Genomic DNA, 13,173 nt, shown 5'->3' with positions numbered 1-13,173 from the left:
ACTGTGGACTAATGACATTGGACAATTAAAATGAATTAAAATATTGATTATAACATATGAAACTAAACATTTCTTCAAGATTGCCACTTGATTTCATCTTAAACCTCATTGTATCTCGACAATTACAATCAGCGTTTAAATCTATCATGATTCTTAAAAACACCTCAATCGAGAGGATAAACCAACCGCACTTCATCTATGGAAGAAAAGATTGATGCATATAGTTATGCACCTGAAAAACCCTCGAAAACTGAGTAAACGTTTGACACGTATCTGTTCTAGTTCCTTTGACATTGTTATTACCGAAGATCGTTTTGCAATCCCTTTCCAAAGTAGCTAATTTTGTCACAGCTCCAGCAAGTCAACTCCGACTTTTCATCCGAAACAACTTTATTATAACCGCGATATATATGCGTACTCTTTATTGTTACTGGGGAACCTTTTATATTCCACAATATTACCATCAGCGATTAATCATTCTAAAAACACAATTCTCCTGAAACTACCTCGATTTGATAACCGATGACCCAGATCAGTTAACTTTGAAAATGCTGACGAAGCAGCATGTTGTAGATGATCTTACTGGCCAAAAGTTTGATGATAAAGAAAGGAGTGTTAGGAACGCTCGATAGAAAATTTAGTACCGAAAAGCGGATTATGTGAAACTATGAAGAAAGCCGTGGACAAATCACAAAGAATAAGTTTGCCTTCAAAGAATCCAAATGATTCTGTGCCTGCTGAAATCGTTAGCAAACATCTTATTTCTCATTCTAAACCTTCACAGACAAATCTTCTTCATCATCCATTGATATTAGAAATTCTAAGATATTCTCGTATGTTCTATTATAAATATCCTCCATATTTCTGGCGATATTTTCACAACTATTCTTATCTGAGATCATTTATCTCCCCGTAATATCTGTAACATAAAAGAAACTGTGTTAGTTTCTAAATTCTGAAACCTTCGAGTTTAAAATATGAATATTTTGAAGTAGTATTGGGAACTGAAGCATGGATTAGTATAATATAATGACACTTGATCAACGTCATTATATTACAGTAAGTCATGATGAGTTTCTAATGAAGCATGATGATTCACAGTACCGTCATCATGTGCCATTTACATGACTCTTACATTCTATCTAATCTCTAAACATATCAAGAGAATATTTTTCTGGATGACTCGGTCTTCTCCAGGGTATTCTGGTAATTTAACAAATCAAAATCATTCTATTACCATTTTATTCTTAGAGCATTAGCTATGTTCATTCTGAATTTCATATCTACGAATTCCGGACCATTACTCGCTTGACTCGAAGTCGGGAAGAGAAAACGAAAGCATGAAGCTCCGAAAAATAATGAAGAATATAAACTTCGATAATAACCCCGAAATTACAAACCGTGTATATCGATGCAGATAGCAATATAGAGACACGGGAGAATTAGAAACACTATAAACACAAGAGTATAGTAGAAGTAAATAGATTCTTCTGGTGGTAGATGAAAAAGAAGAATGACAGATATAAAAGTTAGGAGTATATCAAGAATCAGGACTGGATGTAGCATATTGATGAATGCTTTAAAGTAAGAATCAAGGGAGAAAGAATAGAAGGTGTGAGTCGTGGAAAATAAGGAAACGAAGGGATGAATTTATAGTGAAATATCCGACAGAGCAATCGAAACAGATTATTGCATATAATCAAAGAAGATCCTGATTTCCTTAATCACCAAAGAACCAAATCTTATTACGTAAGATTCTCTTTAAATCCCTTAAATCCCGGAAATCAATCATAACTACGTCATCGGTTAAGACGAATATATTTTACTCATCTCACTCTTTTACGATAGTCTCATTTATATTCTTCGCATAATCGAATCGTTTTATCTACATTACTCAATGATGATAAAACTCCATTATCACCTTATATTTGTCATGAAAACCTTCTTATTGTTATCCATAATAACCTCTATCAAATTTCGGGGACGAAATTTCTTTAACGGGTAGGTACTGTAATGACCCAGAATTTTCCGACCAAATTATACTTATGAGATTAATATTTACATAAATTAAACCATACCAACATGATAAGCAATCCAAATTGTTGATACTTGTGTTTTTGAAAAGAGTTTTACACAACGTTTGACCGTCCAATATGACCGATGATATCACGAACTATATAACATATGATAATTATACGTTTGTGTATATATATGTATTTATATATATTTAACATGATCTAAGGATGGTTTAACATCTCATTGTGTACTAATGACAATGAGTTATAAGTATATTTTGAAACTACTAACTTAAGTTTTCAAAACGATAACTATACGTAACATTCTTTGATATATATACTTATAATCTATAATGCTTATACATGTATCGTATATATAATGTATTTAATCACTTTTTAAGGACTTAAATACATAAAACAATATAAGTATATTCACAAAAGATAGCTATAATTGAATTCTCGTTCCGTTTCCTCAAGATTTCTATACGTATATCTAGGGTATATGTACCCGTATCATACCCAGCTTCTATACGTATTTACTATTGGTATATACACATCAAATCAACATCCTAATCAACATTATTACTGCCCTAGATATGAGGTAACTAGAATTTGTCAAGTAGTATGAATTATTAGTAAGAAAACAAAATTAGGAATCATTTTCTTTCTTTATAAACTAAAAACGTTTTTATAAATGAACACCATTTATTCACTCCATTTTCTCATACCTACACCCTCATTTCTCTCTCAAAATACTCTTAACTTCATACTTGATCATCTCCAAGCATTTTCCCCATCATTTAGCTTCAATTACAAGCCTTAAACACCATAAGAAAACTCTTTCAAGAACATATCAAAATAACTACCCATTTGAAGAAGTTTACTTCCAACCTTTTGATCTAACTCCACCACTCTTTGATTCCAAAATTATTTCTTATCTTTTGCAGTAACTTTGTCCAAGTAACTTGAGGTAGTAACCTTGTTTATAATCTTATTCAATTCATATTCATATAGCTATCTTATTTTGTGGTATAAAATTTTAACAACAAGAACATAGTTTGAATGATTTCAAACTTGTTCGCAAACTAAATAGATCCTTATAACTTGACTTTTAAAATACTTCAAGATCTGTAATATATCATAATGATATGCTAACCTAACAAGATATAACTTGGTTTTACAAAGAACATCTTAAAAACTGAATCTACGTCGTCGGAGTGCAACCGGGGGCTGTTTTGGGTTGGATAATTAAAAACCATCTTGAACTTTGAATTGGAAGTTCATGTTCTGGAAAAATGATATTTCTTATGAATATGTTAACACATAAAAATTTCATGGTTTAACTCAAAGTGTAAGTATTTTTAGAAAAATGATCATTAAATGTTGTTTTTATGATGGAAAATGATCACTTTCATAAGTTTCACCAAAGTTTGACCTATAACCTATGATTTCGAATACAAACTAAGGTATTTTCAGTTCATATTCTTAAAATTTGACTCGATCCAAGGAAGTGGCAAGTTGAACCAACAAAAACGGAGTTGTAATGAAGAAACTACGACTAAAACAAGATTGGGTATCCGAAGCTAGTTTAGCTACGAAAATATTTGGAGAAAAAGTAAATTAATCATATCTTTTCTAATTAATATGATATTTTATATATAATTACTTATGATTTGATTTTATATATTTCAGTACCACCCGTAAACAACACGAGAAGATTAATCATAAGACCTCATGATTGTACGCAACACGTCATTTGACAACACGGTACTTTATGTACGCAACACGTCATTTGACAACATGGTACCATGGGTCGAGATTAATTCTGATCAATACGAATATGATGGGGTCTTTATTTATTTTATTTAAGCAACTAATTGTGGACCACTAACATCGGACTGCTAACTACGGACTAAGAAAATATTAAAAGTATATATATATATATATATATGTAACGATTACTTAAAAAGAAAATATGTTGATATATTATATATATGGTTAGGTTCGTGATATCTATCGGAGACCAAGTCGAATTAAATACCTTCAAGGCAAAAGTGAGTTTCATTTGCTCCCTTTTTAATTGCTTTTGCAATATATATTTTTGGGCTGAGATACATGCGCTGCTTTTATAAATGTTTACAAAATAGACACAAGTACTTAAAAATATATTCTACGTTGAGTTATACCACTGGCATATTTCCCTGTAGCTTGGTAACTACTATTTACATGGGTATTGTCAACGCGAATCCTGTTGATAGATCTATCGGGCCTGACAACCCCAACCAGACTGGACGACCAGTATTCAACGGTTGCACAGTACTTCGTTTTGGTGACTACACTTGGTACGGTGTAGTGAGATTTCATAATAAAGGAAATATGCGACGTTGATTAAATGTTAAGTATGGTTACCAAGTGCTCAACCACTTAGAATGCTTTACATACACTTGCGAGTGTATTACGTTTATGATTATGAAATCTTGTGGTCTATTAATATATTGAAATGATTGTTATGATAAACCTATGAACTCACCAAACTTTTGGTTGACACTTTAAAGCATGTTTATTCTCAGGTACGAATTAAGTCTTCCGCTGTGCATTTGCTCAATATAAGGACATTACTTGGAGCCGATCATCGTAATGGGACCAAATGTTGATGACTTCATCCAGGTGGATTAGAACGGGTCCTTTCAGTTGGTATCAGAGCGGTGGTCGTAGCGAACCAGGTCTTGCTTTAGTGTGTCTAACTAGTAGTTGTTAGGATGCATTAATGAGCCTGGACTTCGACCGTGTCTACATGTCAAAAGTTTTGCTTATCATTTCTAGTCGTAAATCATCTACTTATCATCCTTAGGAAATTACCTGCTTATCATTCATAAGTCTAGACACGTTTTACTGCATTTACTGCATTGATAGTGTATAGACGAATTCTTATCTTAGCATATATGTTATTGCGAACTTTGACTGATATCTTTTCAAAGATTTTCCGTAATTTACGGGATTTTGGTATTATATATACATATGTAAATTATGTATTGAAGAGTACCAAATCTAACTCCTATAATCTATTCCATACCAAAAATTCATTTTCCCCATTATACAAGATGGATTCCGCATCTAGTTCGAATTCTTCAGATTCTGACAGTTATGCCGATATGGATTTCCATTCGGGCTCTGAAAGCAGCGTCACCGGAATGGATCAACCAATTTCCCATCATCTATTCTGGATAAATTGGGGATGGGTTCGTAATATACTAAATCACTGGAGACAAGAAGAAGGTGATCCATTCCATCCACCAAATTGCCCTCTTGGCGATGAACCTGAAGCACTTACCGGCGAACATATTCGAAACACCATTTTCTCTCTCATTTCTAGAGTATCTCGTCACGATTATATACTATCCCATATTACAAATCTTGTTCATTCACTCGCTCCAACCGCCAATCATCCCGGTGTACTAGCAGAAGTTAACGAACTTCGCGCTCACGTGACGGCTTTGGAGAACATGGTGCGAAGGTTGCAAACACCAGCAGCAGCATAATCAACACCACCATCAATAACATCAACAATACCATCATCACCACTAACAAACAACATCCGCATCACACGTCTCGACATCATAATCTGTCCCACAAACATCAACATCATACGCACCATAGATACCAAGGAGTACCAACAATAATGAACGATGAAGTATTGATCCATAACTTCATTGATATTCTGCGAAGAATATGTGGTTTCAAAAAGTTTTAGAGATTTCTTATTCTAGCTCAAACTGAAAAGCAAATGAGATTAATATCATATTAACTCATTAAATTCATGATTTCATCTGAAGAAAATATATATGTATATATGTTTTCATAAAGATTGTAATTAAAAGTTCTTTTGTACAAAATATTAATGGTGAAATTTTTTTTTTTTAACGGGTAGGTAATACCCGAGGAATAATTAGATTTCATCTTAATAAGTTACATTGTACATTAGTCGAAGCTGATTCAATAGTCATTTACTATCCTACTTACAACCACCGATATACGTATCCATTCACCGCAGAATAACCATTTTCATTCAATTTCATATTTGGATTTTGACTTCCCAGAATCCAACAAGTGGCATATGAAGAAAACATATGACAAAATAAAATCTGTTAGAAACAAACAAATTAACTATGAAAATTTTTGTTAAGAATCCACGCTAACTGTTCCAGCTAATTGTTCCTAGCTAACTGATTACATTTTATTTATCATAGTTTATTTATCGCAATTTAGTTATCGCACTTTTATTTATCGTCATTTAATTTCTGTAATTATTTTACGCACTTTAAATATCGGGACACGTATACAATGTTTTAACATATCATATCGACGCATCTATATATATTATTTAGAATCACCATAGACACTCTATATGCAGTAATGATCGAGTTCTCTATACAGGGTTGAGGTTGATTCTACAATAATATATATAGTTTGAGTTGTGATCGAGTCTGAGAGGTATACGGGTCACGACACGTATTAATTAATTCGTATATTATATATTAAACTATATATGAATTATTGGACTGTTACTGTGAACTATCGACTGTGGACTAATGACATTGGACAATTAAAATGAATTAAAATATTGATTATAACATATGAAACTAAACATTTCTTCAAGATTGCCACTTGATTTCATCTTAAACCTCATTGTATCTCGACGATTACAATCAGCGTTCAAATCTATCATGATTCTTAAAAACACCTCAATCGAGAGGATAAACCAACCGCGCTTCATTTACGGAAGAAAAGATTGATGCATATAGTTATGCACCTGAAAAACCCTCGGAAACTGAGTAAACGTTTGACACGTATCTGTTCTAGTTTCTTTGACATTGTTATTACCGAAGATCGTTTTGCAATCCCTTTCCAAAGTAGCTAATTTTGTCACAGCTCCAGCAAGTCAACTCTGACTTTTCATCCGAAACAACTTTATTATAACCGCGATATATATGCGTACTCTTTATTGTTACTGGGGAACCTTTTATATTCCACAATATTACCATCAGCGATTAATCATTCTAAAAACACAATTCTCCTGAAACTACCTCGGTTTGATAACCGATGACCTAGATCAGTTAACTTTGAAAATGCTGACGAAGCAGCATGTTGTAGATGATCTTACTGGCCAAAAGTTTGATGATAAAGAAAGGAGTGTTAGGAACGCTCGATAGAAAATTTAGTACCGAAAAGCGGATTATGTGAAACTATGAAGAAAGCCGTGGACAAATCACAAAGAATAAGTTTGCCTTCAAAGAATCCAAATGATTCTGTGCCTGCTGAAATCGTTAGCAAACATCTTATTTCTCATTCTAAACCTTCACAGACAAATCTTCTTCATCATCCATTGATATTAGAAATTCTAAGATATTCTCGTATGTTCTATTATAAATATCCTCCATATTTCTGGCGATATTTTCACAACTATTCTTATCTGAGATCATTTATCTCCCCGTAATATCTGCAACATAAAAGAAACTGTGTTAGTTTCTAAATTCTGAAACCTTCGAGTTTAAAATATGAATATTTTGAAGTAGTGTTGGGAACTGAAGCATGGATTAGTATAATATAATGACACTTGATCAACGTCATTATATTACAGTAAGTCATGCTGAGTTTCTAATGAAGCATGATGATTCACAGTACCATCATCATGTGCCATTTACATGACTCTTACATTCTATCTAATCTCTAAACATATCAAGAGAATATTTTTCTGGATGACTCGGTCTTCTCCAGGGTATTCTGGTAATTTAACAAATCAAAATCATTATATTGCCATTTTATTCTTAGAGCATTAGCTATGTTCATTCTGAATTTCATATCTACGAATTCCGGACCATTACTCGCTTGACTCGAAGTCGGGAAGAGAAAATGAAAGCATGAAGCTCTGAAAAATAATGAAGAATATAAACTTCGATAATAACCCCGAAATTACAAACCGTGTATATCGATGCAGATAGCAATATAGAGACACGGGAGAATTAGAAACACTATAAACACAAGAGTATAGTAGAAGTAAATAGATTCTTCTGGTGGTAGATGAAAAAGAAGAATGACAGATATAAAAGTTAGGAGTATATCAAGAATCAGGACTGGATGTAGCATATTGATGAATGCTTTAAAGTAAGAATCAAGGGAGAAAGAATAGAAGGTGTGAGTCGTGGAAAATAAGGAAACGAAGGGATGAATTTATAGTGAAATATCCGACAGAGCAATCGAAACAGATTATTGCATATAATCAAAGAAGATCCTGATTTCCTTAATCACCAAAGAACCAAATCTTATTACGTAAGATTCTCTTTAAATCCCTTAAATCCCGGAAATCAATCATAACTACGTCATCGGTTAAGACGAATATATTTTACTCATCTCACTCTTTTACGATAGTCTCATTTATATTCTTCGCATAATCGAATCGTTTTATCTACATTACTCAATGATGATAAAACTCCATTATCACCTTATATTTGTCATGAAAACCTTCTTATTGTTATCCATAATAACCTCTATCAAATTTCGGGGACGAAATTTCTTTAACGGGTAGGTACTGTAATGACCCAGAATTTTCCGACCAAATTATACTTATGAGATTAATATTTACATAAATTAAACCATACCAACATGATAAGCAATCCAAATTGTTGATACTTGTGTTTTTTAAAAGAGTTTTACACAACGTTTGACCGTCCAATATGACCAATGATATCACGAACTATATAACATATGATAATTATACGTTTGTGTATATATATGTATTTATATATATTTAACATGATCTAAGGATGGTTTAACATCTCATTGTGTACTAATGACAATGAGTTATAAGTATATTTTGAAACTACTAACTTAAGTTTTCAAAACGATGACTATACGTAACATTCTTTGATATATATACTTATAATCTATAATGCTTATACATGTATCATATATATAATGTATTTAATCACTTTTTAAGGACTTAAATACATAAAACAATATAAGTATATTCACAAAAGATAGCTATATTTGAATTCTCGTTCCGTTTCCTCAAGATTTCTATACGTATATCTAGGGTATATGTACCCGTATCATACCCAGCTTCTATACGTATTTACTATTGGTATATACACATCAAATTAACATCCTAATCAACAATATTACTACCCTAGATATGAGGTAACTAGAATTTGTCAAGTAGTATGAATTATTAGTAAGAAAACAAAATTAGGAATCCTTTTCTTTCTTTATAAACTAAAAACGTTTTTATAAATGAACACCATTTCTTCACTCCATTTTCTCATACCTACACCCTCATTTCTCTCTCAAAATACTCCTAACTTCATACTTGATCATCTCCAAGCATTTTCCCCATCATTTAGCTTCAATTACAAGCCTTAAATACCATAAGAAAACTCTTTCAAGAACATATTAAAATAACTACCCATTTGAAGAAGTTTACTTCCAACCTTTTGATCTAACTCCACCACTCTTTGATTCCAAGATTATTTCTTATCTTTTGCAGTAACTTTGTCCAAGTAACTTGAGGTAGTAACTGATAGTGCTCCAAATGAACATATATTTAGTAGCAATATCCTCCCAATATGTAAATTATTTAGTTGTAATTGTCCTATTTTAAGTTGTAATCGTTTATATTAAATAAGTGCGAAGACAAAAGGCGAAAATGACGATTTGAAGACGTAAATGACCAAAAAGCTCAAATGTACAAGATACAATCCAAGTGGTTCAATTTATTGATGAGAAACGTCTAAAAATGACAAAAGTACAAGTTGCGGAACGCAAAGTACAAGATATTAAATTATACGAAAGGACGTTCAAAAATCCGAAACCGAGACCTGAGCCAACTATCAACGCCCGACGCAACGGACCAAAAATTATGAGTCTACTATGCACAAGAATATAATATAATATATATATATAATTATATAAAATTATATATAGTATATTATATAATTAAATATAACGTCGACAAGCTAGAAAACAAAGCAATTGGGCATGGCCAGACTGGCCATGCGATCGCATGAGATTAACACTGAGAACCCATGCGATCGCATGGGCCTCAGGATCAGACCACATCTATAAAAGGCAACGAGTTTTGGCCATAAAAATAAGAATAATAATAATACTCTGTAATAAATAAATATATATATATATATAATATATATATAGTATAGGGTAGTTTTATATTAGATTAGTTCGGGTTATGTAAAGGTTATTTTACGGGTTTTAAAGTCGGAGCTCTGTCCGTGTAACACTACGCGATAAATAATCAATGTAAGCTATGTTCTCCTTTTTAAATTAATGTCTCGTACTTAAGTTATTATTATGCTTATTTGAGCCAAAGTAATCATGATGTTGGACTAAATATTAAAGACGGGGTAATTGGGCTTTGTACCTTAATTGGGGTTTGGACAAAAGAACGACATTTGTGGAAATTAGACTATGGGCTATTAATGGGCTTTATATTTGTTTAACTAAATGATAGTTTGTTAATTTTAATATAAAGATTTACAATTGGACGTCCCTATAAATAACCATATACACTCGATCGGACACGATGGGCGGGATATTTATATGTACGAATAATCGTTCATTTAACCGGACACGGGAATGGATTAATAGTCTATGGAATTATTAAAACAGGGGTGAAATTATGTACAAGGACACTTGGCATAATTGATAACAAAGTATTAAAACCTTGGGTTACACGCAGTCGATATCCTGGTGTAATTATTAAACAAAGTATTAAAACCTTGTTACAGTTTAAGTCCCCAATTAGTTGGAATATTTGACTTCGGGTATAAGGATAATTTGACGAGGACACTCGCACTTTAAATTTATAACCGATGGACTGTTATGGACAAAAACCAGACGGACATATTAAATAATCCAGGACAAAGGACAATTAACCCATGGGCATAAAATTAAAATCAACACGTCAACCATCATGGTTACGGAAGTTTAAATAAGCATAATATATTTTATTTCATATTTCATCGTACTTTTATTTACTCGCTATTTTATTTAACGTCATTTATTTATTGTCATTTATTTTTCGCTACTTTAATTATCGTCATTTATATTTTGCATTAGGTTTTAATTGTAACTTAAAATATAAAATCGACAAACCAGTCATTAAATGGTAAACCCCCTTTTATATATTATCAATATAATATATTTTGTACAAATATAATTGTTTAAAAATATAGTGTGCAATAAGCCCGCTCCCTGTGGAACGAACCGGACTTACTAAAAACTATACTACTCTACGATTAGGTACACTGCCTATAGTGTTGTAGCAAGGTTTAGGTATATCCATTTTGTAAATAAATAATTAAAACTTGTGTAATATTTCGTCGTATTTCGTATTTAAATTAATACTATTTCGTACACCCCGCTGCACACATCAGTAACCTTGTTTATAATCTTATTCAATTCATATTCATATAGCTATCTTATTTTGTGGTATAAAATTTTAACAACAAGAACATAGTTTGAATGATTTCAAACTTGTTCGCAAACTAAATAGATCCTTCTAACTTGACTTTTAAAACACTTCAAGATCTGTAATATATCATAATGATATGCTAACCTAACAAGATATAACTTGATTTTACAAAGAACATCTTAAAAACTGAATCTACGTCGTCGGAGTGCAACCGGGGGCTGTTTTGGGTTGGATAATTAAAAACCATCTTGAACTTTGAATTGGAAGTTCATGTTCTGGAAAAATGATATTTCTTATGAATATGTTAACACATAAAAATTTCATGGTTTAACTCAAAGTGTAAGTATTTTTAGAAAAATGATCATTAAATGTTGTTTTTATGATGGAAAATGATCACTTTCATAAGTTTCACCAAAGTTTGACCTATAACCTATGATTTCGAATACAAACTAAGGTATTTTCAGTTCATATTCTTAAAATTTGACTCGATCCAAGGAAGTGGCAAGTTGAACCAACAAAAACGGAGTTGTAATGAAGAAACTACGACTAAAACAAGATTGGGTATCCGAAGCTAGTTTAGCTACGAAAATATTTGGAGAAAAAGTAAATTAATCATATCTTTTCTAATTAATATGATATTTTATATATAATTACTTATGATTTGATTTTATATATTTCAGGATCACCCGTAAACAACACGAGAAGATTAATCATAAGACCTCATGATTGTACGCAACACGTCATTTGACAACACGGTACTTCATGTACGCAACACGTCATTTGACAACATGGTACCATGGGTCGAGATTAATTCTGATCAATACGAATACGATGGGGTCTTTATTTATTTTATTTAAGCAACTAATTGTGGACCACTAACATCGGACTGCTAACTACGGACTAAGAAAATATTAAAAGTATTAAAAGTATATATATATATGTAACGATTACTTAAAAAGAAAATATGTTGATATATTATATATATGGTTAGGTTCGTGATATCTATCGGAGACCAAGTCGAATTAAATACCTTCAAGGCAAAAGTGAGTTTCATTTGCTCCCTTTTTAATTGCTTTTGCAATATATATTTTTGGGCTGAGAATACATGCGCTGCTTTTATAAATGTTTAAAAAATAGACATAAGTACTTAAAAATATATTCTACGTTGAGTTGTACCACTGGCATATTTCCCTGTAGCTTGGTAACTACTATTTACATGTGTATTGTAAACGCGAATCCTGTTGATAGATCTATCGGGCCTGACAACCCCAACCGGACTGGACGACCAGTATTCAACGGTTGCACAGTACTTCGTTTTGGTGACTACACTTGGTACGGTGTAGTGAGATTTCATAATAAAGAGAATATGCGACGTTGATTAAATGTTAAGTATGGTTACCAAGTGCTCAACCACTTAGAATGCTTTACATACACTTGCGAGTGCATTATGTTTATGATTATGAAATCTTGTGGTCTATTAATATATTGAAATGATTGTTATGATAAATCTATGAACTCACCAACCTTTTGGTTGACACTTTAAAGCATGTTTATTCTCAGGTACGAATTAAGTCTTCCGCTGTGCATTTGCTCAATATAAGGACATTACTTGGAGCCGATCATCGTAATGGGACCAAATGTTGATGACTTCGTCCAGGTAGATTAGGACGGGTC

This window comes from Rutidosis leptorrhynchoides, chromosome 4, assembly GCF_046630445.1.
Source record: "Rutidosis leptorrhynchoides isolate AG116_Rl617_1_P2 chromosome 4, CSIRO_AGI_Rlap_v1, whole genome shotgun sequence".
Taxonomy (NCBI): Eukaryota; Viridiplantae; Streptophyta; class Magnoliopsida; order Asterales; family Asteraceae; genus Rutidosis; species Rutidosis leptorrhynchoides.
This window is presented reverse-complemented; position numbering follows the sequence as displayed.